Raw genomic sequence first — 14,039 nt, forward strand, 5'->3', positions numbered from 1 at the left:
AGGCATGCATGACATTCGCTACGAGTGATATTATGTGGCAAGCATGCATGACATTCACTACAAGTGATATTACGTGGCATGCATGACATTCACTGCAAGTGATATTATGTGGCATGCATGATATTCGCTACAAGTGATATTATAAAGCATGCATGACATTCGCTACAAGTGATATTATGTGGCACGCATGACATTCACTACAAGTGATATTATGTGGCACGCATGTCATTCGCTACTAGTGATATTATAAGGTATGCATGACATTCGTTAGTAGTGATATTATGTGGTATGCAGGACATTCGCTACAAGTGATATTATGTGGCATGCATGACATTCACTACGAGTGATATTATGTGGCATGCATGACATTCACTACAAGTGATATTATGTGGCATGTATGACATTCGCTACGAGTGATATTATGTGGCACGCATGACATTCATTACAAGTGATATTATGTGGCACGAATGACATTCGCTACTAGTGATATTATAAGGTATGCATGACATTCGCTACGAGTGATATTATGTGGCAGGCATGACATTCACTACAAGTGATATTATGTGGCACGCATGACATTCGCTACTAGTGATATTATAAGGTATGCATGACATTCGCTACGAGTGATATTATGTGGCACGCATTACATTCGCTACAAGTGATATTATGTGGCATGCATGACATTCACTACGAGTGATATTATGTGGCATGCATGACATTCACTACAAGTGATATTATCTGGCATGCATGACATTCGCTACGAGTGATATTATGTGGCACGCATGACATTCATTACAAGTGATATTATGTGGCACGAATGACATTCGCTACTAGTGATATTATGTGGCACGCATGACATTCACTACAAGTGATATTATGTGGCATGCATGACTTTCGCAACAAGTGATATTATAAGGTATGCATGACATTCGCTACGAGTGATATTATGTGGCACGCATTACATTCGTTACAAGTGATATTATAAGGTATGTATGACATTCACTACAAGTGATATTATGTGGCATGCATGACATTCACTACAAGTGATATTATGTGGCATGCATGACATTCGCTGCAAGTGATATTATGTGGTATGGATGACATTCACTAAAAGTGATATTATGTGGCATGCATGACATTGGCTAGTAATGATATTATGTGGTATGCATGACATTCGCTACAAGTGATATTATGTGGTATGGATGACATTCGCTAGTAGTGATATTATGTGGTATGGATGACATTCGCTGTGAGTGATATTACGTGATCTGTGTGACATACAATGTGATATTATGTGGTATGCATGACATTCACTACTAGTGATATTATGTGGTATGCGTGACATTCGCTGCAAGTGATATTATGTGGTATGCATGACATTCGCTACATTGATATTATGTGGCATGCATGAGATTCGCTACAAGTGATATTATGTGGTATGCATGACATTCGCTACGAGTGATATGTGGTATGGATGAATTTCGTTACGGGTGACATTACGTGGTATGTGTGACATTCGATTGTGATATTATGTGATATGCGTGTCATGCTGTCAGTGATATTATGTAATGTATGACATTCGCTTCTAGTGATATTATGTGGTATGCGTGACATTCACTGTGAGTGATATTATGTGGTATGCATGACATTCGCTACTAGTGATATTATGTGGTACGCGTGTCATATGCTTCGAGTGATATTATGTGGTATGCATGACATTCGCTACTAGTGATATTATGTGGTATGCGTGACATTCACTGTGAGTGATTTTATTTGGTACGCATAACATTCGCTGCAAATGATATGTGGCATGCATGGCATTCACTACGAGTGATATTATGTGGTATGCGTGACATTCGCTACGAGTGATATTATGTGGTACGTGTGACATTCGCTACGAGTGATATTATGTGGTACTCATGACATTTGCTACGAGTGATATTATGTGTTATGCGTGACATTTGCTGCGAGTCATATCATGTAGCACGCAGTACATTATTATCTTAGTGTTTTTCTATTCAATGTCCGGGGTCCGTTAACCAGCTACTGTATACTGACTCTCTTGTTAAGTTACCTGGAAATGGAGTGCAGGATTTGAAATTGCCATCAGGATTGCCAATAAGCAATCATTAGAGAGTTTACTTCATGTGACTCAACCGTCAGCGTCGTCATCTGTTCGTGTGCGAATTATCCAGATCGAGTACCTCGGAAAGCCGGGATTTAACTGTCTGAATCTTTGAATCGAAATTGTGAGCAATCAGGATTATCACATAAATTCAGAATTTTTTTCAAAAAATGCGAATAGTATAAACAAGATAATTAAAGGACGCAGTGGGTCAACCTTGTCTCGGTGTTCACGAAGTCGTACCCAATCCATACCTACTACCAGCTTCCAACATGGAGCCATGTATGGGTGTGTCTTGCCAACGTCAGCAAGGGAAAGACGTCTAGTCCCCGACAACGGGCAAACTTGACAAAGTAGACCTCGGAGTAAAAAGTATAAAGATTCATGTTGGTAGTTCACCATCTGAAAGGATGGTGGATACAATATATGGCGTGCAAATACCAGGATTCGGTGCTTAACAGCAGTTGTCTCCGTGAAATCCAGCAAGAAAAATTAGGTTACTGTAATACAAAATACAAATATGTTTTGCACGAAACGACCTCGAAAATTTATCAAAATGCGTTTTTGAGTAGTTAACACTAAACATTTCAGCATATTTCATTTATTTGTTCGGTGACCTAACTCAAACTGGAGTGTTATATGTAGTGTTTTGATGGCTACATATGACTGTCAAAATATGAGAGAATTTTAAATATTAGTATAAGTTAACTAATGAATGATGTGTTTACATTGAATCCTATGGAAAAAATTCTAAAATGGCCACTTTTTTTAGATTATTTGGCATATGTTTTCTTTACACTCATTCTTCTTTCTTCGAAAAAAAATTACGAATTACGTGCATGTATGTATGTATATCATTACACAACATTTTTTGAATGATTTACTGTCATCAATTATTCAGGTTTTAATGGTAGGGAACTACATTAATATATAGATGAAGGCCAAATAATTACTCAATAACATATTAGTAATGTCTAAATAAGTAAAAAATTACAAATAATGTAGACATAATATCAAAACAATTCTGAAATAATGTAAAAACAATGTTAAAAAAAAGACCAAATAATCAAATAGTGTAATATTAATGTTAAAATGGTGGCCAAATAAAAAAATAATGACACAATAATCTAATAATATTGTCGAAATAAATAAATAAATATTTACAAAATAATGTGATGATAATATATAAATAAAGGCCAAATAATAACCCAATAATGTCAAAATAAGTGAATAAAAACAGCATAATATAATAATAATGTACAAATAATTTTGAAATGAGTGAATAATGAAACAATATTCTAATAATGTCGAAATAAGTAAATAATGTCAACCCGTCTCTCATTTGGCAACCTTAATATAACTATCCCATAAAATGTGTTATCTCATTTCAAGTCCGGAATCTGAATTAGTAGTTTGACAGAGCTTTCGCTATTTCCATCATCCGCTCTGCTGAGATCCTAGGCCTGTTTGCCGGAACCTCTTTCAGCAGATCAATGTGACGCGTTACCATCCATATAAATACATATCTTTTTGGACATTCTGAAATGTTTATAAACAATTAATTTAGTTCCATTAGACTATAGTAGGTGGTTAGTACACGTCTTCTTTGGAGAAGAGTGCATTTAGCCTGTCGTTGTCTGCTTTGTTTACATGATGAGCTGATCGGTTGTGTACGTTTTCAGTGAGTATAAATATCAGCTAAAATACAGCCAATATTTCTTATTTCGCCATAACTATACAAAATCACTCTAATATAAAACGTTCTATCAACGTCAGTAAAAAATAAACAAATCAATTGGTGAGTAAGCTATTTCAACACAATAAGTAGTGTATAACATTGAATATGTCTTGCATAGTTGAGGATTTCGAATACTGTACAGCTGCAGCTAAGTAGGAATGTTAAGAGTTTGTATGAAGTTGTGCAGCTTGATATTAAAATGTGAAGAATATATATAATTGATTCATAATGAGAAAAATTAAAAAAAGTGATGTAGTTTCGGCCATTTTGTGGGTTGTGTATTTTTAACTTACTTTTTATGTTAAAGGCGGCAGTCGTCGTACTGCGCATGTGCGGCATTTGTGTTGATAACCATTGATTTCCCCATAATCCAATACGCTCTTCTAATGGAAATAACAAGTATGAGGTTTGACCTGGACGGGACTTGCACTAATTAACGCTGGTGACTCCTTCAATACCTTCCATCACCAAAAAATGCCTAATTATAGCTTGGTAACATCTCAGTTTGTACTCGTTGATCTGCGCAACAGTCAAAGTTGCCATCTTTGTTTATATGAGAACCATATATCCCGCAAATATTTGGCGCGACGACTACCGCTCATTAAATTTGTCATCTTTTTTTTCGAATTTACACATCACTGGAACATATTACCTCATCATAATATGTTGAATATTGCTTGATAAATAAACTGAATCAAAACACACAAGCAAAGTTAGGAATACAAATTTAACCGCTCTACTGAGATACTTAAATAAGCTCTATTTTAGTCATATAATCTGGCATTATTCCGGGAATATTTATTTTAGCATGCATTTTTTTCAGCATGATATCCTGAAAGTTTAAATTCGGATATAAACCCAATTTCAGAACTTGCCCATTTATTATCTTATTACTTACAACCTGCAATGTGTCTTAATACCATGGTGAGCAGTATTTGGGTTTTACATTTCTATTGGCTAAGCCGAGTGTAAGTCTGTCCGTGTAGGTGTAGTAAATTTCTACTTTTGCTTGGAATACTGTATCACAAATAAATATCTACATGCAATTACCAGTTGTGTCGTTTAAATCCGCATTATTAATGTTTAAGGTCAACAATTCACATAGTGTAAATACAGTATTGTATCAACTGAAATTAGAACCTTTGAACCACTAATAATTTGAGTGTATGTTTCTAATATACTCAATATAGTGAAATAAATCAAATGGCAAAATAAGTTTCCCCTCAAGCTTTTCAAAAATTATTGCCCATGACATTTGGCCACCAACCGTGACACCACCATACTGCGAACTATTGATGGTAGGCAACGAGGAAAATAAATTAAAATAAATCAGTCTAAGACAATTATAATTATTTTCAACTTGATATGCATTGCACTACGATATCCAATATTTAACAGTGTTATTTATTGTTATTTTTGGATGATATTTTAAAGTTACAGACGTTATGCAAATTAGTAGTTAAAATATTGGCATAATTTAATTATGATATATTTGATAATGGACACGATTTTTGTTGAATGTTATGTTATAATTTATGCTTCTGCGCATGCGCCGATCGTCACATGAATATTTCAGATAATTTTTGAGTGTTCATGTTTTCGTTGCAATGATAAATTCACAGAATAAATATTTTAGTCACAAGACAAGTGAGTTGTGCGTTCTTTCAAAAAACTATTGTCATTGTGGTACAAATTCGTTAATTTTTGCATTGTGTATATTATACTGGGAGATAAGAATCTCAAAACCCTGATGTTTATTCGTGTTTCAGTGTAAGATAATATGTTGATATCGTATATGATTTCAGGCTTCATTGAAATCGCAAGAAAAATTGTGAGCACTTTAATAACTTGAATAACTTGGTATATGTGCGCCCAATGGAAGTGACCTTTTTAATTTTTTTCAATGATAGATAATATATCGTTCCATGGAGGCAAATGTTGGCCTAAGCGTTTGCTGCAGCATAGCTCTTCACCAGAAATTCAAAGAAATAGTATTTGCCCAAATCTTGAATCTGTAAAGCTAAAGGATGTTAACAATGTTAAAACGTCACAAGAGGGCGTCCTCACATCTATAAAACTCAAAAGGTTTAATTTGTTTTAACCAATACTACGTAAGAGTGAATTTAGAGATAAGTGGTATCCCCGAGATAGTGAATGATGGAGATTGTGTTGTACGCAAGTTCATAATTATTTCGATTTTCAATTGTTACCGTTATTTTGTGATTCGTCGATAGGGAAAGGCTGCTAATAATAGCATAACCTACGCATGTAGAGTGAGCCATCACAGGTCATGTTAGAATCGCGCTAAAACACTCGTCTATGATAGGCAGCCGTTAAGAAAAGCTACGAGCACATTTCTATGCAGCGTCTACTGATCATTTCAATAGAAATACTGCTTTTTAGAGCCAACATGTAAGTCTACAATCTCTAGAACGTCTATGTGTGACCTGTATGTTACATTGTGTTACTGAAAATGTGTAATATTTCTACAGTCTTTCATACAGTTTGATCGTTTCCTCATGGTTACAAATAGTTTCACAGTTACTTTCACAATGTATGTAATGATTTTTGGTTATAGAATTCAGTGTTTTAAATAAATCTGACCTAATCCGATGCACTGTATGGATGATTATTTGAGCATGGTATGGGTATAATAGACGCAGTTTGACCCCAGAACAGAGATGATTTAGATGGAACTGTTCTTGATGTAATGCAGAAAATCTACCCGAGCACCATAATAAACGATATCGAAATAACACATCACGTTAGGCAGAAACAGGGAGCAAACTTGCAAGCTGAGGGAAAGGCACCCAGTGATGTGGGACCTATAATAGTCAGATTTACAACTCGGCGGAACACTGAAAGACATGTCTACTGGTGACATTGAATATAATGTAAGCAATAACTGTGACATCTATTTAAATGAAAACCCCTCACCAGCAAATCGTTTACTACAGAATGAAACAATCTATGCAAGGAAGAGAAATACAGCAGTCGTATATATGTCACAAAAACCCCAGGGTGCAACAGTATTGTAATACGAAGATACAAAAATGTACAGATGTAATAGGGTAAACATTATATAATGTACCTCTTAAATTATGGCAGACACAAATTCAAACAACGATATGACTAATGACAAATTTGAAAGTTTGCTCTTTGGTAATTACGATGTTACTGTTGCACACAACAGTAAGAGCTGTCAGTGCTTAACAGAAGAAGACCAACAGCAATTACACAGTTAGCAGTTTAAAAAGAACTAAGAAATGTAATAAGTGTTTGGTGTTTTCACACATATATAAACAATCCAGTATCAGTCTACATTTCCTGAACCTGTTACTGAACAAGAATTATTTCATCATTGAAAAGCTAAACATAAAAAGGTGCTTATTATTAAAATAATTAAAAATAGTGCAATATACTGATTGAATCACTGACACATATTTTCATTTTATCACTGTCAAACACCTGATTTAATGAAAATCGGACAGGTCATTCCAATAATCAAGTCGAAAGAAACAATATATTCTGGGAAATATCAGTTTTGTTATGTATTCCGAATATACAAAAATGTTATTTATAAAGGGTCTCAACTCAATCACTTCCCGGCACGAATTTTATGATTGAACGGTAGAGGGCGCTTGCATACACACGTACATTTACTCTGCATATGTTAATAAATACACGGTGTCTGTGTATACTAACGGAGTTTAAAACTTAATAAAGGTAAAATTGAATAAACAGTTGCAAGGAGTATAAATTTGTAGCATGGGTTCAGTGATTTTCAACACGACGCAAAATACGATATAAGTGAAAAAACAGATTAAAAATAAAACTGTTCATTCTATATGTTGCTGTATGATTTTAGATAATTGGGAATTAATTTTATATAAGGCCTATAGAGTCTTGTATTTTTTTTATTTCTCGCATGACCATATCTGTTCGTTTACAATGTTATGGTGATCGTTTATCCTGTCCCTTTCAAATTGTATTGGTTGTATGTCTTCGGCTGCAACAGTTCTTTTCATGATATATATTCCATTATATATAGTCATCAAAACTATTGTTCTTTTTTCTTTTCCAATTTTTCATCTGCAATAGTACTCAACAATTTCCTATTTTACTATACTGACTATTTAGTATGTATTGTTAGCCAGGGGTCCTGACTATTTCCCACAATGCACTGTAAACTAACTAAATTTTGATTGATCATATTTGTGTTTTTATTATCATCTTATTTTTAAGTGTTACTTTGGTTGAACAATAACCTATAACAATAACAATACCTCAATCAGATAATTTATTATGAATAAAGATTATTATATTGTTATATTTGGTGACATGTAGTAATACATAATTACGGCGCCCTCTGAAAAGATTCAAATATGGAATTAACAATTATAAAAGTGTTTTTGTGGAAGACAATGATGTTACAATGTTGTACAATTGATACTGATTTTACTTTCTGATCAAAATTTGAATATAACCTGATCAAAAGCATGTTCCATTAATTTTGGTAAAGTCAAAGTTTATTCAGACTTGTATCTGGTCTTTAAATTAGACAGTTTCACACTTTTTCTTCTCGTGTATATCCATACTATCATTGGACAAAGTTCCGTCAAATTTAATTTTAACTTTATATGTGCACAGAAAATGTTTCCAGATGCACAACTATATGTGTAGTGACCATATGTGATTAACAAGTGTAGAAGTTTAACACTTGGTATGTTTGTTTTAGCATTGTATTTTAATCAAATTGGTAATAAACAGATTGGTTGATCTGATTTGTACATTTTCTTAAAATCACTATCCTACTACAAAAGCCGTTCACAAAACACGTGATGAAAGCCATTCAGTTTAGTACGTATGTGTGATGGATGGGCGTGTGTCCTCTCGCGCGTGCTTCCATGCGTGTGTGTACAATAGTACCCTTAGTGTATCATGCATTAAGTAATACTGCGAATTCGGCGAGTTTTATTACACCTCAATCGCAGGTTGAATATTGCCACAGTTCACGTGTGTTACCTAACTCCTTTGTGAAGAAGGACAAAGGACAGATGACCTGTAGAAATCACAGACAGTCGTTGTTTTGTATCCAGGGTGATTCTACTTAAAAATTGAGAGCAACACATTGCTGAAAAACAGTTCTCTTCTAGTAAAAGTGTATCTATGTGAACAAAGAAACTAAACACGGGTAAATCCTGAACAAAAACGTTCCGCCATTGCAGGTTAGCAACAGGTACCGACAAGCCAAAAATACAAATATTTTCTTCACTCTTTTGCTGATGTATTTTAAAGTACTTTCCACTGGCTCTTCATTTTGAAGCAGTGTGAAACAAATGAGTTGGTCGTGTGAAATCAGTGAAACCCAGTGAAACCCAGAGAATTTCCATTGGGTCAAAACATTTGAGGAAATGCGTCAACATTACGACAATTATTTGTTTTCTCTAAGACTGATTGATTTTTATTGACAGTCTAGTTTCCACTCTCGGTGGTGATAAACATTGTGGAACACGCATGATGGACTCGTGCAAGCGTGAATACTATTCAAAAACTGACGTTGTGAAAGGCGCACATAGCATTCCTAAAAAGACTTATTGTACGAACCTGTAGTTTAATGGTGCAGCACCACTTACACATTTCTGTAATTATGTGTATTTTACCACACGTGTAGTTGGACATCTATATTAAAATCTGTCTACACGTAGTCACGACATAAATCTATATATGTCCACAATAATAATATATGGCTTATAACTATCATTATTTATCATATATATCAATAAATGTTTGTCTATCAGTTAATCCCCAAATTTCTTTATCTTTTTTTTCTTATTCGAATGTACCGTGCATATTTATTATTATTTTTTTCCGAAACGTGTGATTTACAAAATTGGAACCTCCCTGTGCGACTAGACGAATTTGGTGACCCGTTATGATATATATATATATATATATATATATATATATATATATATATATATATATATTTAGGTTATTAATGGTTGTCCTTCGATTAAGATATAGATTACTCGATATCGCTAAGTTGCAACTGTACTCAATAAAGTACACTATCGATGTTGGTAAATAACAACCATGCTAGTGAACATAATACCGATTTTGCTACATTGCAACCGTGCTAGATAAACACACAAGAGATGTCACTAAATGTCAACCAAGCTCGATAAAACACGCTACAGATGACGCTAACTAATATGCCTGCCATTTGCGACCTAGAACAATTAAAATCGTCTCAACGTGAAATTAATAAATATCGACGCTTTTATAGTATTATCATCTGTTTCGAAGTATCCATGTTTATAATTACTTGGCACTCTTTCTATAGTTTCAGGAGAGCCTTGAATTTAAGTAAATACATTTACTCAGCTACACGTGACTTAATTAGTTGCAAAAAAACAATTTTTCATGCGATTGTTATTATTGTTTATGAAATCTATATATGTAGTTTCTATAACGTTATAACAAAATTACCATACTAATGTTTATATACATATTTACTTGTTTATGTGATTGTTTGTTGTAAGTTATTACTAGTTGCTGCAGTGAAAAGTGCTTAATTTTGAAACCCAACATTTGATATATTTTGCTCGTTAACATTTTCCAAAATTATAATAATAATTTTTGTTACCATGTTATCAGGGGAAACACATGATAAATATATCTGCTACAAACTCTTCCTAATATTCAGATTGTGTTTTGTGTGAAAGCACTTTTGTACGTGTTACAATGAATGATGAACACTTTTCCAGAACATATTTATGGTGGACAAAATTTTCAAAATATGTGTCTATTAAAACCACTTTTCAAATTGTTGAGATACTAAATATTTTATTGATACATGTCCATGGATGGTAGCTGCGGATCACAAGTGCTTTTAATTAAAAACTTTAAAAATGTGTGTCTAGAGAAGTGTTTTAATACTTGTTTCTTGAGGAAACACTTTACATAATGTGTCATAAACAAAACATGCAATCAAAAACACTAACAAAATTTTATAAAATCATCATTACGCAGATTATAAACACTAAGTGTTTTTAAAGCGGTGATAAGCAGAGGTGTTGTATTATAACTCATTCGCAAATCTAAAAAAACGCTTAATGTGTTTAATTATCAAATACAGTAGTGCACAAGTTGTATCACTTCTCTGGTTTCATTATATTTCTCCAGTATATCCCTTATATTGGCAGTGTAATTAGGGTACTAGTTTCGGCAACTGATATTTCAGCAGTAAGCATACTTGTAATTCACAATAGAAAATTTGTATTATTCGAAACTCTATCAAACTAACATTTGTCAATTTATTTGCGCGTATGTATCAGCAGAGTATGTATCAATGGATTTAATATTTTAGTTTAGTCAAGTGACTTGCAGCTTTTTATGTCAGATAGTTTATACTGTTATTTCTCAAGAAGTGCTCCCTGGCAAAATATGCTATGATAAATAATAGTGGAGCAACTTGCTGTATAATAAAGCTACCTAATTTAACCATTACTCATATTGGAATGGCGTATTTGAGACCAAATTTTTGACATTTCTACATTCTAGATAACGCAATTTATAATATTTGTATTTTCAATAGCTTTCAAAAAATAAACTAATCCTTACATAAGCGTGTTATATTAGTGTGGGAAATACATGATTAAATAACATACAAGTTAATTGTGAATAAACTGAATCGAATGCAGATATATAACATGAGCGTGGCCAACATGATTCTACTCATAAAGTAATATTATTTTAATTGCGTAAAAGTTAATGCCATGCATTGATTAGAATCGATTTCAAAATTAACATATATTAAAGGTAGTAGTATTAGTGCTAGTAGATTCAGAGATTGGTCTGGACATGTGTGCAGTTTCAAATGGGAATTATGTTATGGTGAGGCATGAACAAATATTTGTTCACATTATTAAGCGTTGATTATGTTTATCGGAGTGAGTGGACACGGACGCCATTATTGATTCTAACTTCAGTTGACCACGTGTGGTGGACGTCTTCTCTGGCCGATGTATTGTTTCGATTTATACATCAAGTAATTATATCATGAATAGTTCTAATTATTTATTCACAATGAAAATTTCGTCTAGTTTGATGATGACATTTTGCAGGGTTTTTAGCCACCTACTTATCAGGTGATGTCGGCGTTGGTGCAGAATAGGGGTCCGTAGTTATCTGTTGGAAATACGGTCTTATCGATAAAATCAGTACATACCAAGTGCTTTCTGGATGAATAAATGGGACATGTGACACAAATATGGCACGATATCAACTATTTAATAAAAAATATAAAAAAAACATTATACAAAATTTTATAAAAACAAACATTACCAAACTAACGTTGCGTTTACTGCAAAAATGGCGACAATACGGTTGTTCTTCCCTCTTACAACAAGATTGTGAATTACTTCGCTGTAATATACAACGTACGACTCGTATTACAAATTAGTAAATTAGGGTTAGGGAAGGGGTAGGTATGGACCACTGAATGTTGACAATCTATATTTTAATTTTATGTCGTACCCTACACCTGTTAATGCCAAGGCACGGAGTTATCAAACATTCACTTACCATGACGTCATAATTTGTTTGCGCATGCGTAACAAAATGTGTATCAACGATGACGTTAATCCCATATTTATTTGTTCGCTAGTCGGACTTTCGTGGCATTTACTTCATATTTGGGCAATCAGAGTGTAGGTTTTTTTCAAATTATTAAGATCACTATGAAGTTTATTTGTTGATAAATTAATTGGTGTGTACAATCTGTATTTTCAAGTAATTACTACGAACCCCCATTCTACACCAACTCCGTTCATGATAATGGAGCTGCAGATCAGAAGTGCTTTGAATTAAGAACAGTTGTTGTGGCCCTTTAAAACAAATAAGGAAATATTTCATAAAAACATAACGGGTGGACCATTAGAAACTTTGTAAAAGTAAGCATGTACTGCGTGCATAACTCGTTCCGATGCTCGCGTATGGCACCTAATTGGCACCTAGCCTTACGTTACGGGTAACTAATGTCTAGTACAGAAGTGTTTAGATCTTTTTAGTAATCAGTGCAGGAATCAAATTATGGAGCTAATTACAAATGCTAATTTGATGCTTCTACCTGTGATTGTTGTATTACAATGTTTACATCATCTGCATTTGCAAACAGTTTGGGATTGAAATGAGAAACGAAAGAATTTCTAATATATTTCATCATCCCAAGTCTGATGATGTGACATTATGTTCAGTTGTATATCAGCAAATACTGCTGCATTGGCCTAATCATGTTGTTGGAGCTTGTGCTTCATATCAAGTCTTACATGACTATTATCACCTCGCATGTAATTTTCAGGAAGAATTAATGTCAAGCCTTTATTTATGGTATATGAATGAGTGTATTCTGTAGTTTTAGTTATTCAAGACAAATGTTTGATGTTGCAGTCACAACAATTAAAACTCAATAGTTATTATTCTAACACCATGTGAATATATTCTTAGACAGTTTTTGTAGACGAAAAACACTCACTCTATGTCGCAAGAAAGGGCGATGATTGGCCGAATGATCCTGACATGATGGAAGAGCTCCCAAAGACTAGGGGACCCAAGCAATGAAATACTTGTACAGCATCTTCACTTCTTTAAGCAGTACATATAATAATAGACTGTCGACTGTCCTCGGACCTAAATTTTGTAGTTGCTAAATCGGCAAACGTCTAAGGACCGTTCACTTCTGCATACTTTCTCATGATTTTAATTCTCGGCTTACATCCCGTTCAGAGGTCTACTTTTGTCCAAACACTGTTTGCCGATTAATATACAAACAAATTATAATATAATAAAACGAACCTCAATAACATTATTTTAAACAAATATTGGAAATGGTGCCAGCAGGGTATCATACATGTTCTTGGAGGCGAGCATTGTCAGCAAGGTAATATACACTTTGCTGGATGAGGCGAATGCCAGCAGGGAACTTTAAATATTTCTGGAGGTGGGCGCTGCCAGCAAGATATCGTATATGTTGCTGGAGATGGCAAGTGCCAGCACGATCCCTTAAATTGCATGGGAGGTGGAGAGTCCCTGCAATGTACTATAAATGTCACATTCAACAAAATATTGGAGGCAGTTTAAATATGAATGATATAATTTTCATCTAAAATAAAT

The sequence above is a fragment of the Saccoglossus kowalevskii genome, chromosome 11 (assembly GCF_978046115.1).
Source record: "Saccoglossus kowalevskii chromosome 11, keSacKowa6.1, whole genome shotgun sequence".
NCBI classification, from domain to species: Eukaryota; Metazoa; Hemichordata; class Enteropneusta; family Harrimaniidae; genus Saccoglossus; species Saccoglossus kowalevskii.